This window comes from Rutidosis leptorrhynchoides, chromosome 9 (genome assembly GCF_046630445.1).
Source record: "Rutidosis leptorrhynchoides isolate AG116_Rl617_1_P2 chromosome 9, CSIRO_AGI_Rlap_v1, whole genome shotgun sequence".
NCBI lineage: Eukaryota > Viridiplantae > Streptophyta > Magnoliopsida > Asterales > Asteraceae > Rutidosis > Rutidosis leptorrhynchoides.
This window is the reverse complement of record NC_092341.1, coordinates 59,188,931-59,216,866: the sequence shown is the minus strand read 5'-3', so window position 1 is coordinate 59,216,866 and position 27,936 is coordinate 59,188,931.

The window sequence follows — 27,936 nt, the reverse complement described above, 5'->3', positions numbered from 1 at the left end:
CCATTCATAGTCAAAAGAGTTTTCCCATACGGAACGATAGAATTGATAAATTCAAATGGGATTGAATTTAAAGTTAATGGTCACAGAGTTAAACATTACATACATGGTCCGATGGAAGTCGACAACGAAGTTAATCACAATTTCGACACCACAGCTAACTAAGTGGGGGAAGAATCAAGTCTTTAAAGGATAATATATATTTCTGTTAGAGTTAGATTGTCTGTTTTCGTGTAGTTCTCGAAAATGGAACACGTATGGTCTTTCCCTAGCAGACCCTAAAGAACTAGTCTTCTCCCCCCATTCTGAATTTTTATTTTTTTAGGTTTCTACGAAATGAAGACTGCCTGTGAACTAAACCATGGTCTAATGCTACACGCTTTGATCACTAAACGTAATAATGACATACTACCGAGCGAATTAGTATCAGTAATCAGAGAAAGAATGGACGGAGTTAGAAAAGGATCCAGATGCGAAGATAATAAGTTACAATTTGGTAAAGGAAAATCAAAATCCGCAGCGAAAAGAAGAGCACGACACCTAGAACGATGTCACAAATGCGGAAAATGGTCACATGGAGGTAAATGTTCAAATAATCAAACCTATTCAAATACCGAATTTGTTACTTTATGCAGAGACGGACCGTTCATATGTTTAGAAGAAAAGACACTGAATGCTCGAGGTTACGCCTTTGGAGCCATGGAAAACCAATTAAACCGACTATCTTATGAATGGAATAGATCATATAACTAAGATCTATTTCACAGGTATGTCTGTACAGTTTTTATTTTTATTTTTATTTTTATTTTTAACCTTTTGATAATAAACGCTAATTTGTTCGCTAAAAAGTATTAAACTGGTATTGAATAAAATTAGGTTTGGCGACCGAAATTATTGATATCATTCAAAAATTTATTACATCACTGCGAAATTTAACGTTTATTCTTAAGGTATAAATATCTTTAATCAATCAACCCAAAATATTTCAAAAATTCGTCATGAGTTAAATTAGGTCTTGGAACCGAAATTACTTTACCGAAAAGAGGGGCGCATATTTTTGATAATATTTGATTGATTAAAGTGGGATAAAAAGACAAAAAGATTTTTAATTTTATTTTTACCATGTTTTTAAAATTAATATTTAAATTAATATTGTAAACTTTGTAAAAACAATATATTTAAAATTGTAAATATTTGAAAAATTAAATTAAGTTTGGTGTGAATTTTTAATTTTTAAAATATGAAATTTTAATTTTATGCAATTCAAATTTTAAGTTTGGTGTGAATTTTTAATTTTTAATTTTTAATTTTGAATTTTATATTTAAGTTGTGTGAATTTAAAAACAAAAATTTACTTTATCTCATTAAGTTAAAAATATGATTTTTAAAATTCGTCGTAAGTTGAAGACTAGGTCTTTGAACCGAAATTGCTTTACCCGAGGGAGGGACGAGAACTTTTATTATCATTATTTTTAATCTTATTGATTTAAAGTATGCCAAAAACATTGAAAAAACCCAAAAATCTTAGCTTTTAAAACAATCGCTACAAAAAGACAAATTTTAAAATTTTGTCGAGGGACGGACTAGGACATCGATCCGAAACGACCTCATCCTAAATAACAAGGGAAACAAAATTTTAAAATTAATTTCTTAATTGTTTTCAAAAGTTAAAGATTATAAAAAAAAAAAAAAAAAAAAAAAAGCAAACTCCGCGACTCGCGGAGTTTGAAGTGAAAAACCTCCGCGACTCGCGGAGGGACCAAAACCCAGAAAAAAAAAAATAAAAGAGCTGCACGAACTAATCACTCTCCCACACTCAAAAAAACACTGCGAAATACAGCTCGAAAACAGACCCGAAAAAACCCGAAAATCACCCCCAAAAATCCCAATTTTTAACCGTTAACCACCAAATTTTTTGCTAAAATCATGTTGAGAAGGATGCTATCTAAGAATTTCTCAAGAAAAACGGTAAATTTCTACACCTAAACATCATTTAATCCGAATTTTGGTGTTCTTGAGCTATTTTTTTCCCAATTTAATTTTGATGCTTTTTAGTGTAATTAGACTTAAATTGTTTATGTATTATGCTTGTATAACCTAGATTGATGCTGTTTAACATGATTAGAAGCCTTAAACTTCAAATTTTGAATAATCTAGGGTTTGTGTTCTTGAGCAATTTGGGGCTTTTTGATATAAACAGGTTATGGCCGATTTTTGTCATGAATTGTTGCTAAATTGAGTAGTGTAACATGTCTAGGTAGTTAAATGATCCAAACTTTGAGCCTAAACATGATTTTGAGAATTAAAGTGGACTTTTTCAAGTCCAAAATTCATGAACTTGATTTTTGAAAGATAATGCCATTTGAGACTTGTTTAATTGCTAGTAATGATTATTTTGACATGTTATTTGAGTTGAATGCTTATGAACTTGGCGAAAATTTTCGTATATGCTTATTTGAAAAAGTGTAGATTTGATAAAAATGTGAAAATAAGCTTAAGTTTGATATAAATTGATAATGTCATTGTAATTATTTTGATTAATGATTTTGCTGACACTAATGCATATTTGGATGCACAAAATTTGTGTTTGATGTGTTTTGCAGAATGAAAGGGGTGAATCTTCATCCCAAGCCCGCCATGCTCCTGCTGAGAATTTGGAACAACAGGAGGTGGATAACTACTACAAGCAGGATGTACCTCATCCAGTCATGACCTTTTCCGATATGCATTGGGAAGAGTTGCACCTGAACCTGAGATTTGACAGACTTTGGATAGATTATCCAAAATATCAACGGGGTTGCATACTCTTCATTCCAAGGTTGTTGAGGTACCGAGGGTCATAGAATGGGGACCCTTAGAAGCTGTAGAATTGGCCGGGCCAATTAGGGAATTACTTGTACAGAGGTATGGTAATTCTTCTTTTAATGACTGGATATGTTTATTCACCATACGCAGACCTGTATATAAAGTATGGTGTGAAGAGTTGTTATGTAGTATAGAGTTGAATGATCGGGTAGCTAGTTTAACCGATCGTTCTTTTATTAGATTTTTGTTAGGCGGTTCGATGCGCCACATGTCTTTACTGGACATGGCTCAGGCTTTACGTATATATACGCCTGAGGAGTTAGCGTCTGCCGATTGTAGAGGATTGATACTAAACGGTAGAAGGATAGATGAGAATTTTGATACACACATTGTGTGGAGTCAAATGACAAGCCATCACCGTTTCAAAGGGGGAAACTACTCTTATTTGGATATAGATAGAGCCGAATTAAGAGTAATACATAGGTTTTTAGCTAATTCGATTACACAAAGGGGTAAAAACAAAGAAAAGGTAAATGAACAAGATTTGTTTTACCATATGTGTATTCGAGACCCACAGAGCGCTGTAAGTATACCATATTGTGTGGGTTATTATTTATCAGCTATGGTTCGGGGGATGCGACCACATAGCATAATAGGAGGTGGTATTTTTATTACTTTGATTGGTGAATATCTCGGTGTGGATATAAGTCGGGGGGGATTATTACTAGAAGAGCCGGAACCCCGCGACACTATAGGTTTAAATGTATACCATGGTGCGAAAGTTTTGAAGCGGCAAAATAACGCCGCAGTACGATACCATGGTAGACATCCACAGGTGGAGAGAAACCAGGAACAAGGTAATGTAGGAGGGGGGGAATGAGATGCAAGAAATGCATAGGTTTATAGCTTCTCAGGAATACGAAAATGCTAGACAGAGAGCATTTGAAGATTGGCAAGTTCATCAGAACCAGATCATAGCGCATTGCCAACATATAGGTAGAAACTATATTCCTACACCGAAACCCGTCTTCCCTCCTTGGTCGATAGAGATGCAGCCACCATATCCTACGTATGATCCTGCCGAAGCATTCTATAGCACTTATGGTTATACCTGGAACCCCTATTGGTACCAATATCATCCTTAGTCTATTATTTATTTTTTTTTGTAATTTGTAATTATTGATACGTTTAATATTTTTGTTAATATTGTAATCATTTTTATAATTGTCTAACTTTTATTATTAGACTTTAATAATTTTTGAACGTGGGGTAATATACCAAACTTCAAAAATATGTATATATGTTTGCAGTTTATCTTATGTACACAACAGGGTAAAACAACGCATTTTCAAAGACTGGCATTAAGTTCAGCAAAAGCAACTAATTTTGACGACAAGATGCAAAATATATGTGAAATAACAACAAGACGGAATGAACAAATGATGTGCACCATTTATCATTCAGCAAACAAACGCCAATATATTTGGAAACTTTCGTAAAAATTTAATCATTTTCACACAAATCACCCTCAATAATTTAAATTGTTACTGATTTCTTGCAAATGAGGGCATTGCAAGATCTTAAGTGTGGGAAAGGATTAAATTCTTTCGGATTTTAAAATTTTTATATTAAACACTTGGTTACCATTAAAAATACTAGTAAAGCAGTAGTTGTATTAGAATCTAGTGCTCTCTGATAAAAAAGAACAGCCCTAGTCTTATATACTGACTACCCAATTCTAGTAAAATTTTTCAAAATTTTCAATTAAATGAATTCAAAATCATGTTTATACATATTTATGAACGATAAAACTAGGTTTTAACACCGAAATTATTGTTACCTCGGAAAGGACATAAATTGAGAAACAAATTAAAATGTTAAAATTCATTTAAAATGGAATAGAGGACGATAAAAAGAAAAATAAAAAGCCAAGTGTGGGAAAATTTACCAAGTTATTTTAAACATATGTCACATATATCTATAACAAATAACTGAAAATACTTTTGCTTTGGACTAAACTAAACTGTTTTACCCGATGAAAGAAAAGAAGAGATGGATCTACACGATGAATCAATTCCATCATTAAAAGGAAGTAAAGTCTTCCGAAAAAGACACGCGCTTCTTGATTTAGGTCATGAAGTTGTCGTCCGGACCAGCTGTAGGTTGACGAAAAATCTAGAAAAGTCATCACTAAAATCAGCAGGAAATCCACGGACCTCAGCATTAAACAGGGTCGCCAAGTGGTCAGATTTATCCTAACCATGAGAAGGATTTATCTCGTACAATGGGGGGGCACCATGCAAATTAGCTGGATAAGACTAATGAATCAGATCCCCAGAAAGGATAATCTCCTTAAAGATTAAAAATCAGCTTTTAAGACTGATATTACTCAATCCTAGAGATTGACCTTAAAGATTGAGAATTACAAACTCATGGAATTCAATGATATCTAAACTCGAGCTTAAACGAGAAAATATTTTGATCAAAAATTATAAACCGATTTGTTTTCTGAAAACCCTATTTTCAATACGTTCATTACCATTGAACGTAAAATCCTAGGAATTCACCTGGAATTCATTAGGTCACCTGAACTAAATCGGGTGTCAACCGTAAGAACGGTGGTTGCATAGCATGGTCAAAGACAGAACCTTGTGTCAAACCGACAAATTATAAGGGTGAGCTTTACTATTGCTCCTACCAAGGATAGTAATTGCGTCCGACACGTTATAGACCATAATTAAAAGCATGTCACGGGACATTGCCTTAACAGTTGCTTGTTCAACGCTTTCCTTTACAACCGGACGGTAGTTTGCCGAAAGGTAATATACGGAACAAGTAAACTGGACGTGTTGCTTTCCTAATACAAGGTTAGCAAGTGGGTGACACAAAACCGCAAGTTTTGAGCTAAAATTTTCAAATCTGAAACCCACCAAACCCACAAAAATATTTTGCAAACACCGGTAAAGGGTTATTCCGGAAAACTTATCTAGGGTAAAAACTAGATTTCAAAAGATCAAATGTTTTCATAAAGATCCAATTTCCTTAATGGATCTAAATTTTTATAGTCATGTGGGACTGTAAACCATATCGTTACTACCATTGTTTATACCGCCGTATAGAAATCACTGATGTACAAAGTGTGAAGAATAAAGAAGTGATTCTAGTATTTCAAGACAATATTGCTTGAGGACAAGCAACGCTCAAGTGTGGGAATATTTGATAATGCTAAAAACGAACATATATTTCATAGCATTATTCCTCAAGAAAGACAAGCTTTTAGTTGCAATTGTTCTATTTACAAGTGATATTCGTTTAAATAATAAAAGGTGAAGACAAAAGACAGATTCGACGAATTGAAGACGCAAACGACCAAAAAGCTCAAAAGTACAAAAGACAATCAAAAAGGTTCCAATTATTGATAAGAAACGTCTTGAAATTACAAGAATACAAGATTCAAAACGCAAAGTACAAAATATAAAATTGTACGCAAGGACGTTCGAAAATCCGGAACCGGGACCAGAGTCAACTCTTAACGCTCGACGCAACGGACTAAAAATTACAAGTTAACTATGTATATAAATATAATATAATATATAATTAATTATATTAATTATATATATATTATATTTATATATATAAAACCGTCGGCAGAGAAACTCCAAGGGTGTGAGCTGTAAATACATCCTCCGCGACTCGCGGAGTTTGAAGGGGTTTTTGCCGCGAGTCGCGGAGCCCCAATTTTCAACTCTGGCTATAAAGCCAACCGAATTCTGATCAAATTTCATCATCTTTTTCTTCCTCTTCATACGTAAAATTTATATTTATATTTATAATTTATATTTTAATTTTAATTATAATTCTAATAATAAGGGTATGTTAGCGAATGTTGTAAGGGTGTAAGTCGAAATTCTGTCCGTGTAACGCTACGCTATTTTTAATCATTGTAAGTTATGTTCAACCTTTTTACATTAATGTCTCGTAGCTAAGTTATTATTATGCTTATTTAAAACGAAGTAATCATGATGTTGGGCTAATTACTAAAATTGGGTAATTGGGCTTTGTACCATAATTGGGGTTTGGACAAAAGAACGACACTTGTGGAAATTAGACTATGGGCTATTAATGGGCTTTATATTTGTTTAACTAAATGAAAGTTTGTTAATGTTAATATAAAGATTTACAATTGGGCGTCCCTATAAATTACCATATACACTCGATCGGACACGATGGGCGGGATATTTATATGTACGAATAATCGTTCATTTAACCGGAAACGGGAATGGATTAATAGCCACTAGAATAATTAAAACAGGGGTGAAATTACATTCAAGGGTAATTGGTGTAATTGTTAACAAAGTAGTAAAACCTTGGTTTACACGCAGTCGATAACCTGGTGTATTCATTAAACAAAGTATTAAAACCTTGTTACAATTCGAATCCCCAATTAGTTGGAATATTTATCTTCGGGTATAATAATAATTTGACAAGGACACTTGCAATTTATATTTATGACTGATGGACTGTTATGGACAAAAACCAGACGGACATATTAAATAATCCAGGACAAAGGACAATTAACCCATGGGCATAAAACTAAAATCAACACGTCAAACATTATGATTACGGAAGTTTAAATAAGCATAATTCTTTTATTTCATATTTAATTTCCTTTATTTTATATTTAATTGCACTTCTAATTATCGCACTTTTATTTATTTTATTTTATCACACTTTTAATTATCGTACTTTTTAATTATCGCAAGTTTATTTTATCGCACTTTTATTATTCGCAATTTCATTATCATTATTTACTTTACGCTTTAATTTAAGTCTTGTATTTATTTTATATTTTACATTAGGTTTTAACTGCGACTAAAGTCTTAAAATCGACAAACCGGTCATTAAACGGTAAAAACCCCCTTTATAATAATAATATTACTTATATATATATTTGTATTTTTATAAAAGTAAACTAATATAGCGTTGAGCTTTGTTTAAAGATTTCCCTGTGGAACGAACCGGACTTACTAAAAACTACACTACTGTACGATTAGGTACACTGCCTATAAGTGTTGTAGCAAGGTTTAAGTATATCCATTCTATAAATAAATAAATATCTTGTGTAAAATTGTATCGTATTTAATAGTGTTTTCCTAGTAAAATAATAACTATTTTATATACACCTCGCTTCACATCAACCACACGTAACTCACTACCTCCACCGCAACAACAATCGGGATTGGCCGAACATACACGCGCCCTAGTGAATCCGAACCATACGAGAGTCACTATCCTAATAGAATGACCGCATCTACACGTGTCATTATGAATCCGCACCACACGAGACTCACTTCTCAAATATCAACGCATGAATGGTACTCCCATTCCCTACCGGTACTCGCATTTCCCGATAACGTTATACCATGCTGATATAACACTAATCCCAAGGTGAAGTTAGCGGACCGAGACAAAGGCCATAACCCACCAATCACACACGCTCTTTTGGCCTCAATCAATGAGTAGTGTAACATCGCGCCCTGCTACACCATAGTGAATCCTAACAGAATACACTAACCACCCACCCCAAGCAATAAGTATATACACAAACTTAGAAACATTCCACTCACTTGGAATCTTTGCACACGCATCACACGTACGTGTACACAACGCCACCTCAATCGAGCAAGAACCACCTATATCGCACATAGGCACAAAACAGTAGTTCTCTAGAAGAGAACATGGCACGCACATCCCTTAACCAAGGGATTTCACCTTGCTCGTCAAACACGTCCATTTATCTCCCAAAGAGGTTCACCACATTACCACCTTGGTGGTAATTTAAATCCAAAGCCATAAGTACAATTTATTACAAACCTTACTTTTACCACAATCGACCAACGTAGGTCTCAATGCTAGCTTCAAATCTATACGAGCATCGTCCAATATCAACACAATAGAACATCTCCGGGCGAGAGTTCAAACTCCCCCACTTAGAACTCCGTTCCATAACCACGTCATCGAGATAAAAGTATCCCGCGAAACCACTATCCACTCATTGTTGACTTAGTCAACAGTCGAGTCCGTCTCCGTCTTACCGAGACTCATACAACCAACATGCTAAAGAAAGACAAGATCCATCCGTCTTGTATTCAATAATATACACATCACAATACCTTGCTACAACCGTGAGCATACGAAGGCTTTTGGATTATCCTTCGCTACTGATGTGTGCGAGGTGGTGTACGAAATACTATTATTTTTAATACGAAATACGGTACAATTTACACAAGTTTTATTATTTATATAGATGGGATATACTTAAACCTTGCTACAACACTTATAGGCAGTGTACCTAATCGTAGAGTAGTGTAGTTTTTAGTAAGTCCGGTTCGTTCCACAGGGAGACGGCTTATTGCGTACACTATATTTTTAAACAATTATATTTGTATATATATATATATATATATATATATATATATATATATATATATATTAGTAATATAGTAGTATTATTATTATTATTATAAAAGGGGGGTTTTACCGTTTTATGACCGGTTTGTCGATTTTAAATAAAGCGTAAAGATAAATGACGATAATATAAATGACAGAATTTAAATTGCGATAAAGTAAATTGCAGTAATTAAAATGACAGTAAATAAAGGTACGATGAAATATGAAATAAAAGTATTATGCTTATTTAAACTTCCGTAATCATGATGTTTGACGTTTTGATTTTAATTAATTGTTACCCGGGTTAATTGTCCTTTGTCCTGGCTTATTTGATACCTATCTGGGTTTTGCCCATAATAGTCCATCGGTCATAATTATAATATGCTCGTCAAATTAACCTTATTTCCGAAGTCAAATATTCCAACTAATTAGGGATTCTAACTGTAACAAGGTTTTAATACTTTGGTAATAATTACACCAGGTTATCGACTGCGTGTAATCCAAGGTTTTATTACTTTGTTAACAATTACACCAATTATCCTTGTATGTAATCCACCCCTGTTTTAATGAGATATGAATATTAATTTACCCACTTGATCAGAATGAATAATCAATTACCCAACCCGAATAATTAATTAAATGATCGTAAAAGATGTCGTATAAACGTCACTAAATAGGACATACATAATCATTTTAATAATTATTAGATTAACTAATTTGAAGATAGGTCCGACAGATTCTAATGAGTTTTCATTCGATTAGACAATACCCCCCATCTATTAATAGTCAATAGTCCAATGTCCACAAGTGTCGGTCTTTTGTCCAAACCCTAATTATGGTACAAAATCCAATAGCCCCATCTTAAAATTTAGCCCAACATCACAATTACTTTGGCTCAAATAAGCATAATAATAACTTAGTTGCGAGACATTAATTTAAAAAGGAAGAACATAGCTTACAGTGGTGATTAATCGCGTAGCGTTACACGGACAGAGTTCCGTCTTACAAAACCTTAAAATATTTCATACATTAACCCAATTATTATTAAACTTAATTTAAACTTTAAATTATAAATATAAATATATATAATTCTTTATAGAGGAAGAAAGAAAATTGAGGTGTGTAGTACTAGGCTGAATTATGTGCTATTTATAGGACTTGGCCACATTTTTACTGCCATGCGATCGCATGGAAAATAAGCTTCCAGGCCATGCGATCGCATGGCCTCCTGATCCAGCTCATATTGATTTGTTTGCTAGCTTTGCCGACACATTTAAATATAAATATATAATTTTATATAATTATATGTATTATATTATATTCATGTGCATAGTTGACTTATAATTTTAGGTCCGTTGACTCGCGCGTTGATGCTCGGTTTATGTCTCGGTTCCAGATTTTTGAACGCCTTTTTGTGTGCTTAGATATCTTGTACTTTGCGTTCCGCGACTTGTACTCTTGTAATTTTTAGACGTTTCTCATCAATAAATTGAACCACTTGAATTGTATCTTGTATATTTAAGCTTTTTGATCATTTGCGTCTTCAAATCTTCATTTGCATCTTCAGTCTTCGCACTTATTTATTTAAACGATTATTACTTGAAAATAGAACAATTGCAACTAAAAGCTTTACATATTGGAAGGATATTGAGCCTAAATATATGTTCATTTGGAGCACTATCAAATATCCCCACACTTGAACGTTGCTTGTCCTCAAGCAATACAGAACTTGAAATAAAATCACACTTCACTCGAATCACTTTTTTATTCTCACACTTCATACATTAGTGATTTTGATACAGTGATATGAACAATGATAGTAACGATGTGGTTTACAGTCCCACATGACTATGAAAATGTAGATCCTATAAGGAAATTAGATCTTTATGAAAACTTTTGATCTTATGAAAATTCATGCTAGCTTTTACCCTAGACAAGTTTTCCGGAATAACCCTTCACCAGTGTTTGCAAAATATTTTTGTGGGTTTTGTGGGTATCAAATTTTAGCTCAAAACTTGTGGTTTTGTGTCACCCACTTGCTAACCTTGCATTAGGAAAGCAACACGTCCAGTATACTTGCTCCGTATATTACCTTTCGATAAACTACCGTCCGGTTGTAAAGGAAAGCGTTGAACAAGCAACTGTTAAGGCAATGTCTAATGACATGCTTTTTTTCATGGTCCACAACGTGTCGGATGTAATTACTATCCTTTGTAGGAGAAATAGTAAAGATCACCCTATAATTTTTCGGTCTGTGTAAGACCCGAATATTTATTTTGTATACTTGTTTATTAAAGGCATATGAGATCGGGCTTCGTTGAATATTTATATATATTAAAATTGGAAAAGAGCTGAATCTGTCAATCTGCGCGCCGCGCAAAGAGGCAACGCGCCGCGCAAACGCGCTGACAGAACCTATCTTGTTTTTATTTAATTAAATGAGGGGTAAAAGGGTAAAATCACATGAGGCCGGATTTGTGTGCCATATTAGCTACTTTGGATCAGTTTTGGATCATTTTTCATGTCCATTCATCCCTTCCAAATATTTAGAGAGAGATTGGAGGTTTTGGTGAAGAAGAAGCTCGAATCGTTCAAAGTCTCGGGTTTTAAAGTTGTTCCTTTCGTTCTCGGCTACACGGTGATAGTATTGGTAAGCTCAAACTCCGAATTTCAATTATTTAATTTGATATTCAAGTTAGGGTTTTGAGTTAATTTGTTGTAATACCCTTTTAGGTGATGAAATGGGTTTAGTGATGCTAGTAATCGGGTTTATTGTTAATTGTTGGTGGATTTTGGGTTGGTGAACAAATTGGCCATGTTTAGAACTTGAAATTTAGTTTAATCACTTTAGTTAGCGATTATGGAAGTATTGGAACCCATTGGAGGTTGTTTGGTTAACTAACTTTGACTTTGGGTCAAATTAGGGTTTGGTGGTAATTATGACCCGATTGGCGAATTAATGAGGTTTATAAACTTAAAATGGATTAAGTTAAAGTATAGAACCGAGTTAAATGTGTTTTGGTGTCAAAACTTGTAAAGGATGAGATTTTGGCCTTTATGGGTCAAAATTAGGGTTTAAGTGTCAAAATGGGTATGACACGTGTTTAACACTTGAGTTCGGGTTTAATTGGCATATTAGGACCATTCTCACTTGTGTTAGTGATTATTGGTTAGTTTGGGTACGGTTTGTGCTTGGAAGTGCATTTGGGTCGAAATGGCACTAAGTGACGAATTGGGTTAATTTGTGAATCCAATCTAATTGTGTTGTGGTATTTGTGATAATGGAATAGGTATTTTCCATCGGCGAGTTGCGGTTTACTTGGAAGCTTTCTTCAAGACTTCAAGGTGAGTGATAATATCCTATATGCATATGTATGTGTAGGATGGGTGCGGGTCGGGTGAAGTGATTCTCGGTTATAGAGCTCACTTCACATATAGGTGGATTTGAAGGACTTGTGTATGAGTCCAATTGGCACGTTTGTGCGTCTTGGTTGACCATCTTTGGCGAAGTACACGTTTGTGTGCACGTTATCACACTTGGTTGTGATTTGGTTGTTATAACCCTAATGGCGAAGGGTTGATATGGTTGTGTGGTGGATTTTATAATCCCGTGACCGTGGGTTTTAGTATTGTGAAATGAATCTCGGGTAGTGCGGATTCATGGTGACTCGGGTTGTTCGGTCACCTTATTGGAGGTAATGAATCTCGGGTAGTGCGGATTCATGATGACTCGGGTTGTTCGGTCATCTTATGGTTGAGAAGTGAATTTCGGGTTGTGCGAATTCACAAGGCTCGGGTTGTTCGGCCAATGTTCGTGTGTTTGAGGTTAAGGGGTTAACCTTGTTCGTTTATATTGTTATATATATATTAATGTGTTGTTGTGTTGTAGCTAACCCTCCGGGTGTAGCTATTTGGCGATGTTTACTTTGTCGTTGGTGGACTATCTTTTGTGTTGTATCTTTAGCTCGTTGCTTAGATCGTACGGTATGCTTAGTGTAGACGCTTTATACTTGGATGCTTCGGTATGCGGTATTTGTTTTGTGTGGCGTATTCATTTTATACATATATATGTATGTAGTATATTATCATTCACTAAGCACTAGCTTACCCTCTCGTTGTTGACTATTTTTATAGATTTCATGCGGACGGTGGCTCGGGTAAGTGCGAGGACTAGAAGACTTTCATAGCTTGCTTTAGAGACTTGCTTTTGGATCGTTTAGGATTGGGTAGCGTATCCCCGATCGCCATGCTCGGCTTTGTGTTGTATTAAAGTCTTAAAGTCGAAAATTGTATTTTGGTACTTAAGGTGGTAAAATGGGTCGATGTGGGACCTGCTTCGTAAACTTAATTTTATTAATTAAACGTGTTAGTTTTATATGTATGAATTCATGGTTAAAAGCGTTTTGGCTAAAAACGTCGGGAACGGGTCAAACATTTTCACATTTTAAGTAAAACGGGACAGCGGGCTGCCAGACAGGTTCTGCGCGCCGCGCAACCTGTCGGCGCGCCGCGCAAATGGGTCAGTCAGCAAAATTTTTTTTTTTTTGTCATGAAATTTAACGGGGTTTTATACGCGGTATGGTTTGGGTTGTTACAAGTGGTATCAGAGCATGGTCTAAGGGATTTAGGTGACTTGAGATAGGTGCCTAGACTTAGACTTTTGTGTGCGCGTAATTTGTTGCGGGACTTGTAGGATTACGGGTCAGGAACGGGTTTAGTTAGTGCCTTGTTTATAGGTCAACTAACGTTTATATTAGTAATGCGGATATTATTAATATATTATTTGTGTTGTGGTGTAATTCTCGCGTGTGCTTCTATCGCGTAGAATTTTGTTTGTGTTTGTTTATAGCATCGAGCGAGGCGGTCGTTGTACTAACGAGTCGATGCGGCGTGCGTGCGTAATAAGAACTTGCAGACCTTATTACGGGTGCAAATCGTGTCTAACAAGTGATGTACGACGAGTGTTTAGCAAGATGGGAGGGTGTTGTGCGTGTCGTTTTATACGTGCGTGGACTAATCGTTTTGCATTCTTTAGAATGACGACGCGAAACGAGACCGAGATAAACGACACGGAATTTAACGCTAGAGTTGCGGCCGCCGTTGCGGAGCAAATGAGAGCGTTTCGAGAAGAAATGGATGGGAAGTATTCCGAATTCCAAAATAGGGGTGAAATGGAGCGTTGTCTTAAGAGCTTCATGAGGACCAGACCCCCGATGTATGATGGGAAACCGGATCCTTTGGTGAGTACGACTTGGGTTTCGGATGTCGAAGGGTATTTTCGTACTATGGAATGCCCTCCCGAGAAAAAGACGAGACTCGCTACTAGTTTGTTGCGGGGTAGGGCGAAGGATTGGTTGGATGGCAAGATTGATCTTGTCGGTGGTGAAACGTTTATGACGTTATCGTGGGATGAATTTAAGGAGGAATTCTTCGAGGAGTTCCGAACTTCAGCCGATTTATCGGAATTGCGTTGTGAGTTGCGAAATTTGCAACAGGGTTCTATGGACTTGAATACTTTAAAGACGACTTTTATGTCGAAGGCTCGTTTTTGCCCGGAATATTTGGGGAACGATCGTTTGTTGATGGAGGATTTCTATCGAACTTTGAGCGATGACTTGAAAAGCAAAATTAGCCGGGGTTACGCGAAGTCGTTTGCGGAGTTATTTGCGGTGGCTAGAGGTTTCGAGTCTTATACGCGATTGAAAAAGGCCGAACCTTCAAGTGAGAGAAGGGTTATTTCTTATGGTGCTCCGAGTAAGAGGACTAAGGGTCCGAGTGCGAGTACGAGTAATGTGGTAAAGGGCGCGGTGGATTCTCGTGCGCCTAGGTGTTTCAATTGTGGCGTTAGGGGTCACAAGTTGTGGGAATGCACAATGCCGAGAAGTGATGACGGAATGTGCTACTATTGTCATAAAGAGGGACATCGCAAGCCGGATTGTCCCGAGTTGGCGGCGGCGAATGCCGCAAGGAGACGTTGAGGTATGTTTCGTTTTAATAAATATGTCTTTGAATATTTATTTACGTGGCATATATGTTCGGACTTGTTAATTGCATAGTAATTTGCATGTTTGGTTGTTGGACGAAGGGCGTAAGACTTGGTGTAACCAAGCATTCCTTAGTATTTGGGAAATGTTACTACCAAGCCACGGAAATGGATTTGGTGTTCGATTGTTAAGCGCGTGTTCGCTTCTGTGTTGAAGTGATGAACCATGGGGTTCGTCGGGTGATTGGAACCTTTGAGATCGAGTGTTTAAAATCTCGATGTGTGTTGGTAATGGAGTCTTTATGACGCGACATTAGGTGCCTCTTTTATACCTACTAGCGTGGTGTCGACTCCGATTGTGTTGTGGTTACATTGTACTTAGGGTCCTGGGAGAAACCCTTAGGTACATGAGTGACTAAGTGAAACTTGACAAACTAAAGCAATTGGATAATTGCGAGGGTATGGTTTGTGTAATCGTGGTACACTTTTCGTTCGAAGTGTTTAAGGATTGATTGAAATCCTTCGTGTGCTCAAGGTTAGAGCAAGGTGTGGTGATGGGTCGTGTGTACCCAATTGTTGGTAAAGTCTACCTTTGGTAGCATCGTACGGGTGTACGAGTTGTGATATAGGAACGTGTTTCCAAGTGGGGGAGTCGCACTCCTGCGCGAGGAAAGTGTTAGTGTGATATTTCGGATGATGATTTTGGTAGATCTGGAATTTTTACCGAGACCTAGTTTTGGGTCGATTCGTGGTAGAGTGCGATTTCAGATAAATTGTACTTATGGTTTGGATTGGAATCCCACCGAGGCGGTAATGTGGTAAATCTCGTTGAGAGATAATGGACGTGTTTGGTGAGCAAGGTGAAATCCTTCGGTTAAGGAAGGTGTGTGTCGGGTTCTCTTTTGGAGAATTCTTGTTCGGTACCTATGTTTGATATAGGTGGTTCTTGCTCGATTATGGTATGTAGTTGATGAAGCATGACCTTCGGGGTCCGCTGACTTCATCGTGGTATTGATGATTAATGAAGCATGACTTTCGGGGTCCGCTGACTTCATCATGGGAGTACGTGATTGATGGAGCATGATCTTTAGGGTCTGCTGACTTCGTCATGAGCGTGGTGTTGAGATCGGTGAAGCATGATCTTCGGGTCCGCTGACTTCATCCGGTATTGAGATCGGTGAAGCATGATCTTCGGGTCCGCTGACTTCATCCGATATTGAGATTGGTGGAGCATGACCTTCGGGGTCCGCTGACTTCATCAAGAGGGTTGTGTTGTGGGACGTGAATATCGGGTTGTTCGTATTCACAATATTTCGGGTAGTACGAATGTCCCTGTTGGTTGGGCTCATAGTTTGAGGTAGTGAATGTCGGGTAGTTCGGATTCACTAAGGTTCGGGTTGTACGGCCATCCTCGGTTATACTATGTGGCAGTGGTAGTGAATATCGGTTTGCGCGTATTCACGATGACTCGGGTTGTGCGGTCATTTCGTTGTGAGATATATGGATTGGGTTGGTGGATTTCGGGTTGTGCGAATTCACTAAGGTTCGGGTTGTTTCGACCATCCTCCATATGTGTTTTGGCTCGGGTTGTTTCGGCCATGTTGAGTTGTAATCTATTGGTTGTTTGATACACCAATGGTGGGGTCGTAAGGACCATGTTGTGGGAACTATCGGTCGTTTTATGCGTCGATGGTGGGGTCGTGAGGACCACGTGGTATGATTAGTGATGCGATAGCCGTGTTTCGCTCACATGTTTGTTACGGGTGTGACGATGGACGATTTCGTACACCTTGGGATTTGTGTTCCCATAGCCGCTTTGGGCGCTATCGGTTTCTAACCGTGGATTGTGTTGTTACGGTAGTTGCGTATGGGTCGTATTGCGCACTACAATGGATGATTCGTGATTGGTGGTATCCGTAAGGATTCTTTTGGTTCGGTCTTCATTGTTTCGGGTCGTTGACCTTAGGTTGAGACTTGGTTGCTTTTAGAGTTGTACTCGGTATTAGTATGCTAAGGGATTGACATCCCGGTACGAGATTAGTTGAGTTTTCCCGATGTTAGGGTAGGAGCATGGTTTTAGTGCTCGGATTGTGGACTTGAGAAGTCGCGGGTGACGATTTAGTTGTGGAAGGCGATTCGTTGGAAAGAATTGCTTAGGAAGTCGGATTGAGACTTATGTCGAGGACCGTAGGGTGAGGTCTGTTTGGTTAAGTGATGAGGATCACGAGGACGTGATCGAGTTTAAGTGGGGGAGAGTTGTAAGACCCGAATATTTATTTTGTATACTTGTTTATTAAAGGCATATGAGATCGGGCTTCGTTGAATATTTATATATATTAAAATTGGAAAAGAGCTGAATCTGTCAATCTGCGCGCCGCGCAAAGAGGCCGCGCGCCGCGCAAACGCGCTGACAGAACCTATCTTGTTTTTATTTAATTAAATGAGGGGTAAAAGGGTAAAATCACATGGGGCCAGATTTGTGTGCCATATTAGCTACTTTGGATCAGTTTTGGATCATTTTTCATGTCCATTCATCCCTTCCAAATATTTAGAGAGAGATTGGAGGTTTTGGTGAAGAAGAAGCTCGAATCGTTCAAAGTCTCGGGTTTTAAAGTTGTTCCTTTCGTTCTCGGCTACACGGTGATAGTATTGGTAAGCTCAAACTCCGAATTTCAATTATTTAATTTGATATTCAAGTTAGGGTTTTGAGTTAATTTGTTGTAATACCCTTTTAGGTGATGAAATGGGTTTAGTGATGCTAGTAATCGGGTTTATTGTTAATTGTTGGTGGATTTTGGGTTGGTGAACAAATTGGCCATGTTTAGAACTTGAAATTTAGTTTAATCACTTTAGTTAGCGATTATGGAAGTATTGGAACCCATTGGAGGTTGTTTGGTTGACTAACTTTGACTTTGGGTCAAATTAGGGTTTGGTGGTAATTATGACCCGATTGGCGAATTAATGAGGTTTATAAACTTAAAATGGATTAAGTTAAAGTATAGAACCGAGTTAAATGTGTTTTGGTGTCAAAACTTGTAAAGGATGAGATTTTGGCCTTTATGGGTCAAAATTAGGGTTTAAGTGTCAAAATGGGTATGACACGTGTTTAACACTTGAGTTCGGGTTTAATTGGCATATTAGGACCATTCTCACTTGTGTTAGTGATTATTGGTTAGTTTGGGTACGGTTTGTGCTTGGAAGTGCATTTGGGTCGAAATGGCACTAAGTGACGAATTGGGTTAATTTGTGAATCCAATCTAATTGTGTTGTGGTATTTGTGATAATGGAATAGGTATTTTCCATCGGCGAGTTGCGGTTTACTTGGAAGCTTTCTTCAAGACTTCAAGGTGAGTGATAATATCCTATATGCATATGTATGTGTAGGATGGGTGCGGGTCGGGTGAAGTGATTCTCGGTTATAGAGCTCACTTCACATATAGGTGGATTTGAAGGACTTGTGTATGAGTCCAATTGGCACGTTTGTGCGTCTTGGTTGACCATCTTTGGCGAAGTACACGTTTGTGTGCACGTTATCACACTTGGTTGTGATTTGGTTGTTATAACCCTAATGGCGAAGGGTTGATATGGTTGTGTGGTGGATTTTATAATCCCGTGACCGTGGGTTTTAGTATTGTGAAATGAATCTCGGGTAGTGCGGATTCATGGTGACTCGGGTTGTTCGGTCACCTTATTGGAGGTAATGAATCTCGGGTAGTGCGGATTCATGATGACTCGGGTTGTTCGGTCATCTTATGGTTGAGAAGTGAATTTCGGGTTGTGCGAATTCACAAGGCTCGGGTTGTTCGGCCAATGTTCGTGTGTTTGAGGTTAAGGGGTTAACCTTGTTCGTTTATATTGTTATATATATATTAATGTGTTGTTGTGTTGTAGCTAACCCTCCGGGTGTAGCTATTTGGCGATGTTTACTTTGTCGTTGGTGGACTATCTTTTGTGTTGTATCTTTAGCTCGTTGCTTAGATCGTACGGTATGCTTAGTGTAGACGCTTTATACTTGGATGCTTCGGTATGCGGTATTTGTTTTGTGTGGCGTATTCATTTTATACATATATATGTATGTAGTATATTATCATTCACTAAGCACTAGCTTACCCTCTCGTTGTTGACTATTTTTATAGATTTCATGCGGACGGTGGCTCGGGTAAGTGCGAGGACTAGAAGACTTTCATAGCTTGCTTTAGAGACTTGCTTTTGGATCGTTTAGGATTGGGTAACGTATCCCCGATCGCCATGCTCGGCTTTGTGTTGTATTAAAGTCTTAAAGTCGAAAATTGTATTTTGGTACTTAAGGTGGTAAAATGGGTCGATGTGGGACCCGCTTCGTAAACTTAATTTTATTAATTAAACGTGTTAGTTTTATATGTATGAATTCATGGTTAAAAGCGTTTTGGCTAAAAACGTCGGGAACGGGTCAAACATTTTCACATTTTAAGTAAAACGGGACAGCGGGCTGCCAGACAGGTTCTGCGCGCCGCGCAACCTGTCGGCGCGCCGCGCAAATGGGTCAGTCAGCAAAATTTTTTTTTTTGTCATGAAATTTAACGGGGTTTTATACGCGGTATGGTTTGGGTTGTTACAGTCTGGCACAAGGTCCTGTCTTCGACCATGCTATGCAACCACCGTTCTTACGGTTGACACCCGATTCGGTTCATGTGACCTAATGAATTTCGATGAATTCTCAGAATTTTACGTTCAATGGTAATGAACGCATTGAAAATAGGTTTTCATAAAACAAATCAGTTTTAATTTGATCAAAATATTTTCTAGTTCAAGCTCAAGTTTAGATATCATCGAATTCCATGAGTTTGTAATTCTCAATCTTTAAGGTCAATCTCAAGGATTGAGTAATATCAGGCTTAAATGCTGATTTTTAATCTTTTAGGAGATCATTCTTTCTGAGGGTCTGATTCATTAGTCTTATCAAGCTAATTTGCACAACGCCCTCCCCATTTTACGAGACAGATCCTCTCATGGTTAGGATAAGTCTGACCACTTGGCGACCCTGTTTGATGCTGAGGTCCGTGGATTTTCTGCTGATTTTAGAGATGACTTTTCTAGATTTTTCGTCAACCTACAGCTGGTCTGGACGACAACTTCCTGACCTAAATCAAGAAGTGCGTGTCTTTTTCAGAAGACTTTACTTCCTTTTAATGATGGAATAGATTCATCGTATAGATCCATCTTTCTTTCAATTATATTACAGTAAATCGGGTAAAACTAATTAGTATCGTCCAAAACAAAAGTACCTACAATAATCTTATACAAAAATATGTGATATATGTTTTAAAGAACTTGGTAAATTCTTCTCACACTTAGCTTTTATTTTATTCCTTTCTTTGCCTTTTTATTCTCTTCTATTCCATTTTAAATGAATTCAAGCATTTTGGGTTGTTTCTCCATTTATGTTCTCTCCGAGGTAACAATAATTTCGGCATTAACACCTAGTTTTATCGTTCATAAATATGTATAAACATGATTTTGGATTCATTTAGTTAAAAAAATTTAAATTTTCACATAATTTGGCAATTAAACTAAGTGTAAACCCGAGAGAATTTATAACCCTTCCCCACACTTGAGATCATGCAATGTCCTCATTTGCATGAAATCGGACTATAATTATAAATTCATGAGGGTGATTAGTGTAGAAAAGTGATTAAAAATACCGAGTTCAAAAACATATTATTTTATATCACATTTGATATTTTGCGTCTTGTCATCAAAATTAGTAGCTTTTGCTGAACTTTTAATGCCAGTCTTTGAAAGTGCGCTGTTTTACCCTGTTTTGTACATAAGATAAACTACAAACATATATATATATATATATATATATATATATATATATATATATATATATATATATATATATATATATATATATATATATATATATTAAAACCTTTATTTATTAAAATAATTTAAATGAATAATTTTTTAAAATTTTGTTTCCTTTTACTTTAGATAGTTTCGGTATGTTTACCTTGTCCGTCCCTCGACAAAATTTAAAATTTATCGTTTTTAAAGCTATTGTTTTAAAAGCAAAGATTTTTGGGTTTTTTAATTTTTTGATATACTTTAGATCAATAAAATTAAAAATAATGATAACAAAATTTTTCGCCCCTCCCTCAGGTAAAGCAATTTTGATTCTATGATCTAGTCTTTAACTTACGACGAATTTTAGAAATCATTTTTTAAACTTATAAAGTAAATTTTGTTTTTAAATTCACACAAAACTTAAATTTAAAAAGCGTATTAATTTCATACAAACCTAGAAACAAAATAAAATTCAGAATGGGGGGAAGAAAACTAGTTCTTTAGTGTCTGCTAGTGGAAAAGACCAATCGGATTCTATTCTCGGAACTACACGAGAACAAAACAAATAACTCTAGACAGTATTATTTCTTAGAACATTTGAATCTCCCTATACTTAGGTAGCTGTGGTTTTGAAATTGTGATTAACTTCATCGTCAATTTCTTTTGGACCATAATCAACTTGCATATCTGTGACTTTTACTTTAAGCCATTGGTCGAATTCCTGTGTAATATCTACAAATTCAACTAGTTTCGCCTTTTCTTTAGGCGATAGATTGGATACTAACCGGTTACATAACTTAAAGTTCCCCTTGGTTCTAGCATCACGAATCCGTTTAATAAGTTTCTTCATTGAACTATTAATAACGGGATCATTTAATTTTGTATCAACAATGGGGTTCTTTGTTATCAAGTCATCATTAGGTGTTGCTTCATTGATAATGCTAAAAACGAACACATATTTCATAGCATTATCCTTCAAGAAAGACAAGCTTTTAGTTGCAATTGTTCTATTTCCAAGTGATATTCGTTTAAATAATAAAAGGTGAAGACAAAAGACAGATTCGACGATTTAAAGATGCAAACGACCAAAACGCTAAAAAGTACAAAGTACAATCCAAGTGGTTCAATTTATTGATGAGAAACGTCTAAAAATTAAAAAAGTACAAGCCGCGAAACGCAAAGTACAAGATATCTAAGCGTACGAAAGGACGTTCGAAAATCCGGAACCGAGACATGAACCCACTATCAACGCGCAACGCAACGGACCTAAAATTATAAATTAACTATGCACATAAATATAATATAATATATAATTAATTATGTAAATTATATATATATTATATTTATATATTAAATAAATAAACGTCGGCAAGCTAGGATCCAAATCCTGTGTGAGCTAGAATTCAAAGCTCCGCACTTGCGGAGCTGTGAGGAACAAATCCTCAGCACTCGCGGAGCACACCAGGGCCCAAATCCCACAATAAAAGGCGATGCAATTCGACGAAATATTTACACCACCTTCAATCTTCCTTCTGTAAACATATATATATATATATATATATATATATATATATATATATATATATATATATATATATATATATATATTTATAATTTTAATTTTAATTTTAATTTAAGTTTAATAATAATAAGGTTATTATGGCGAATGTTTTAAGTTTGTAAGTCGAAATTCTGTCCGTGTAACACTACACAATTAATACTCATTGTAAGTTATGTTCAACCTTTTTAAATTAATGTCTCGTAGCTAAGTTATTATTTTGTTTATTTAAGCCGAAGTAATCGTGATGTTGGACTAAATATTAAGATTGGGTTATTGGGCTTTGGACCATAATTGGGGTTTGGACAAAAGGCCGACACTTGTGAAAATTGGACTATGGGCTATTAATGGGCTTTATATTTGTTTAACTGAATGATAGTTCGTTAATTTAATATAGAAATTTACAATTTCAGGTAATTATAAATAACCACATATACTCGATTGGACACGATGGGCAGGATATTTATAAATACTAATAATTGTTCATTTTACCGGACACGAGGATGGATTAATAGTCAATGGACTCATTAAAACAGGGGTGGATTACATACAAGGACACTTGGTGTAATTGTTAATAAAGTATTAAAACCTTGGATTGCACACAGTCGATAACCTGGTGTAATCTTTAACAAAGTATTAAGACCTTGTTACAGTTTAAGTCCCCAATTAGTTGGAATATTTGACTTCGGGTATAAGGGTAATTTGACGAGGACACTCACACTTTATATTTATGACCGATGAACTATTATGGACAAAACCAGATGGACATATCGAATAATCCAGGACAAAGGACAATTAACCCATGGTAATAAATTAAAATCAACACGTCGAACATCATGATTACGGAAGTTTAAATAAGCATAATTTCTTTAATTTATAATTCATCGTACTTTTATTTACCGTCATTTATTTATCGTACTCTAAATTACTGCAATTTTATTTCACCGCACTTTTATTTATCGTCATTTACTTTATGCTTTAAATTAAGTTATATTTATATTTAATATTTTACATTAGGTTTTAATTGTGACTTAAGACATAAAATCGACAAACCGGTCATTAAATGGTAAAACCCCAATTTTATAATAATAATAATATTACTTATATATATATATATATATATATATATATATATATATATATATATATATATATATATAGTTTAAAATAAATATAGCGTTAAACTTAGCTGACTCCCTGTGGAACGAACCGGACTTACTAAAAACTACACTACTCTACGATTAGGTACACTACCTATAAGTGTTGTAGCAAGGTTTAGGTATATCTCATTCAATAAATAAATAAATAACTTGTGTAAAATTGTATCGTATTTAATAGTATTTAGTAGTAAAAATTAATAGTATTACGTACCCCTTCGCTTTAACATCAAGTATTTTTGGCTCCGCTGCCGGGGAACGCTATAGAACGCCATATTAAAAAAAAAGAGGTTTTTTTAATCTATTTTTGTAAAAATATATTTTATATAAGTTTTAAAATATAAAAACATAAAAAAATATATATATAAATATCTATATTTTTTAAGTGTTTAAAATTAAAAAGTTTTTATTTTTAGTTACAAAAACTAATAAGTAATTTTTGTTAAAATATAAGTTTTACTTAAATTATATTTTCTAAAAATTAAAATCAGAAAAAGAAAATAAAAATCAAAATATAAAAAAAAATATTTTACGCTGAACCTGCATATTTTCGCCTGCATTAATCTGAGACTGCGTAACTCCGCACTCGCGGAGCATTTCTGGCACGTGGCACCGCACTCGCGGAGCCGTCTGACAGGTCAAACCCTCAGCCTGCATTTATTACAAAATTAGGGTTATAATTTAATTATTATTAATTATAATTAAGGTTAATTAAAATATTAATTAGTTTATCTTAGTTTTAGTTTTAGTTTTAATTAGTAATATTAAGTGTAATATTTATTATTAATTATATAAATTAATATCTTTTATAAAATAATAATATAAAAGTAATATTTTTTTAAAAATAAGTAATTTTATCATTTTTGTATCTTTTTATTATTTAGTGCGTAGTTTATATTTATCATTCGTAATTAGTTTTAAGATTAGTTTTTGCCGTAGTATTTTATATTTCTAGATTTTTAGGCTTTGCCGTAAAATCCCTTAAGTGCTCTTTCTTTAGATTAAGATTTAGACGCTTTAGAATTTTACGACGTCACTTATCGCTTTAATATTTAATAGATTTTAGTGTATATTAAGTTATTGCCATTTTGGATATAGAATTTCTTTTAAGCTTTAATTCCTTTAGACGCAAATTTTAAGTATTTAGTTTGTAGACTTTTAAGTTTCGACGCTCTACTTTCTTATTATTGTTTTTCAACCTTTTATTTTTCGACGTTTTTCAACGCACTCTTTTTCTTTCTCATTTCTACGCTCTAGTTTTTATGACATAGAATTTTCAAAATTTTCTTTAAATTTCGATGAATATTATTTTAAGCGGTTAAATTGATAGGCATCCAAAATTTTCTGGTTCGTAGTAATAGTTGAATTTGTTAGTGGCGAGTTGTGGGCTTCTGATTTAAAGGGTTCTGGCTACCTGCTGCATCTATTGGCTATTTGAAATGTGGGCAAAATCAGAAAAGTCTACTAATTTGATAACTTATATAATTTTTTATTTTTATAACTAATAGGATATTCAGTGAATGCACCGAGCAAAACGTTCACCACCTTTCATACGTTCACCACATGTAACTCGATCAAGACATCTAGCCAATATTGTCGCCGTTGATTTCTCTTTAGAATCATCATCTAGTCGACCAAGTACTCTAATTCAAATTTCCGATAATCCATTTTTTGAACCCGACCTCACAATTGAGAACCCGGAGGATATTCAAGGACAATTCAGAGATCCTGAACCACTAATCATTCCTCCTGATCCATAAATTACTCATCCGGAGATTGTCGAGGAAGAGGCCATTAAATCAGAATCCTCTAGTGATTCAGATTCAACAAATTCAATCATGGAAAATCAGAAACCTTTAAGTATGGAAGACCGAATGAGGGCTACATGCACTGGCCAAGATCATGCAATTACTCAACCAGACATTAATGCGCCAGATTATGAAATCAAAGGACAAATCCTACACATGGTAACTAATCAGTACCAATTTAGTGGTATGCCGAAGGAAGATCCAAACGAACATCTTCGTACCTTTAATAGGATCTGTACTCTATTTAAAATCAGAGAAGTTGAGGATGAACAGATCTATCTCATGTTATTTTGCTGGACTTTAAAGGGAGAAGCCAAAGATTGGTTAGAATCGTTACCTGAAGGAGCGATTGATACATGAGATGTTTTAGTTGAGAAATTTTTTAAAAGATTCTTTCCGGCATCTAAAGCCGTGAGACTTCAAGGAGAAATTGTTACGTTCACACAGATGCCAAATGAAACTCTATATGAGGCGTGGACAAGATTTGAAAAGTTGTTAAGAGGATGTCCTCAACATGGTTTAGACACTTATCAAATAGTACAAATATTCTACCAAGGATGCGACATTACTACACGAAAAGACATCGACATAGCAGCTGGTGGTTCCATTATGAAGAAAACCGCAACTGAAGCTTACAAAATTATTGATAACACAGCTTCTCACTCACATGAGTGGCATCAAGAAAAAGACATCGTTAGATCATCTAAAGCAGCTAGAGCCGATTCTAGCCATGACTTTGATTCCATTTCCGCAAAGTTAGATGCTTTCGAGAGATGAATGGAAAAGATGACTAAAGATATTCACGCAATTAGAATTAGTTGTGAGCAGTGTGGAGGACCACATTTGACAAAAGATTGTCTTCGTATTGAACAAATAATGGAACAAAGAGAGAATGTTTCATACATGAACCAAAGGCCTGGAAATAATTATCAACCGCCAAGACCAAACTACAATCAAAATCAGAATTATAACCGAAATGTTCCATACAACAACCAACAAGGTCCTAGGAATCAACAAGTATCCAATAATACTTACAACCAGCAAAGACATATTTTTCCAAATAAACCACCACAAACCGATGATAAAAAGCCAAATTTAGAAGATATGATGTCGAAGCTAGTTGAATCTCAAACTAAATTTTTCACATCTCAGAAACAAACTAATGAACAAAATGCTCAAGCATTTAGAAATCAACAAGCTTCAATTCAAAATCTGGAACAAGAAGTGAGTAACCTAGCAAGGTTGATAGGTGAAAGAAAACCGGAGAGTCTACCCAGCGATACAAATGCTAACCCCCGGAATGAAAGAGCTAAAGCCATTACCACGAGAAGTGGTATTACACTCAAACCACCTAAAATACCTGTAATTTCTGATGAATCTATTCCCACTACACAGGCACCACAGCCTGATCAAGAGAAGGAAACATAACAGGTAGTTGAAAAGGTTAATGAAGATAACACAGTTAAGGCAAAACCTTATGTTAAACCATACCAACCACCGCTTCCTTACCCGAATAAAATGAGAAAAGAAAGACTTGAAGCCGAGCAATCCAAATTCTTGAATATGTTTAAACAAATAAATGTCAACCTTCCTTTCATTGATGTGATTTCAGGAATGCCAAGATATGCTAAATTCTTGAAAGATCTAATCACAAATAGAAAGAAAATGGAAGAACTCTCAGCTGTTACTATGAATGCTAATTGTTCTGCAGTGCTGTTAAATAAACTACCAGAAAAATTATCAGATCCAGGAAGTTTCACAATTCCATGTTTTTTGGGTAGTCTTAGTTCAATAGAAGAATTGGCAGACTTAGGTGCTAGTATAAATTTAATGCCGTATTCACTATACGCTAAACTAGACCTTGGAGAATTGAAACCAACACGAATAAACATACAACTAGCAGACCGATCAGTAAAATATCCTAGTGGGATAATGGAGCACATGCTAGTTAAAGTTGGTACTTTAGTATTTCCAGTAGACTTTGTTATTCTAGACATGGAAGAAGATTCTCGAGTTCCTCCCATATTAGGAAGACCATTCTTAAACACGGCTAAAGCAATAATAGACAGGTTTGGTAAGAAACTGACCCTAAGTATAGAGGACGAGAGTGTTACCTTTTCAGTTGATAGAGCCTTGCAACAACCACAATCTGCAGATGATACATGTTATTACATTCAAACTATAGATTCAGATACAGAATTGTTAGAAAAATTTCCAGAATTACAAGGAACAGGAGAATATTCTTTAGGAGAAGGAACTGAACCAATTGATGAAGCTGAAATGTTAGCCACACTCATGACTAATGAATACGAACCAACAACAGAAGAACTTCAAATGTTAAAAGAGGAA